At 36.9% G+C, this 636-nt stretch overlaps 1 long non-coding RNA gene across 1 annotated transcript in view; it reads right to left on the bottom strand.

Annotated features, from left to right (window-relative positions):
- LOC110011466 overlaps positions 1-451 on the bottom strand; it is a 1,179-nt gene extending 728 nt beyond the window's left edge. The window contains exon 1 of the long non-coding RNA XR_002286485.1: positions 276-451. This is a non-coding gene — a long non-coding RNA (uncharacterized LOC110011466). The remainder of the gene's footprint in view (positions 1-275) is intronic.
- Between the last annotated feature and the right edge of the window lie 185 nt (positions 452-636).

Raw genomic sequence — 636 nt, 5'->3', positions numbered from 1 at the left:
GTAACACGTACTAAGGGCACAAAGAAAGCACTAGAAATGGAAAATTATAGTAGCACTCCTATTTGGGCGATATGTTTCCGTCTCCTGTAGTTGAAAATAGATAAGGCAGCAATTTCTTAGCATCTCATTCATCAGATTTTGATTTATGAAAAGATAAAAATACAGTAACTTCTTCAACAGGCACAGGACACGCTTATTCCACCATACAACGAAACAAAACAGTCCAATGGAGAAATATGCAAGAACAATGAAACATCCTGAAACGTGAATGCTACCGGATCACGCAGACAATTGTATTGTGACTAGTAGGCAGCGGAGCTGGTTTGGCCACCCAAACCCGCCCTGCCAACTCCGGCACGGACCCGGGACCCGCCCGCTACAAAACCTGCCAGGGTAGGTTTGACCCGCTTTAATTCTTCCTCTTCTTTTTCTTCTTCTTCTTCTTCTTTTTCTTTTTTTTTTTAAATTTTATTTTTATCATTGAAACAAGATTTACAAAATTCATCAAATCATATTGTTCCACAAATAAATAAAGAAAAGGAAATACAACAACATATCAATTTTAAATAAGATTGTTCCATCCCTAACTCAAATATTCAAACTCCAAAAGTTTTTTCTTCCAATCACTAAATTGAA

The sequence above is a fragment of the Sesamum indicum genome, unplaced genomic scaffold (assembly GCF_000512975.1).
Source record: "Sesamum indicum cultivar Zhongzhi No. 13 unplaced genomic scaffold, S_indicum_v1.0 scaffold00416, whole genome shotgun sequence".
In the NCBI taxonomy this organism is placed as follows: Eukaryota; Viridiplantae; Streptophyta; class Magnoliopsida; order Lamiales; family Pedaliaceae; genus Sesamum; species Sesamum indicum.
The sequence above is the reverse complement of the archived record's forward strand: the minus strand, read 5'-3'. Positions and strand labels throughout refer to the sequence as shown.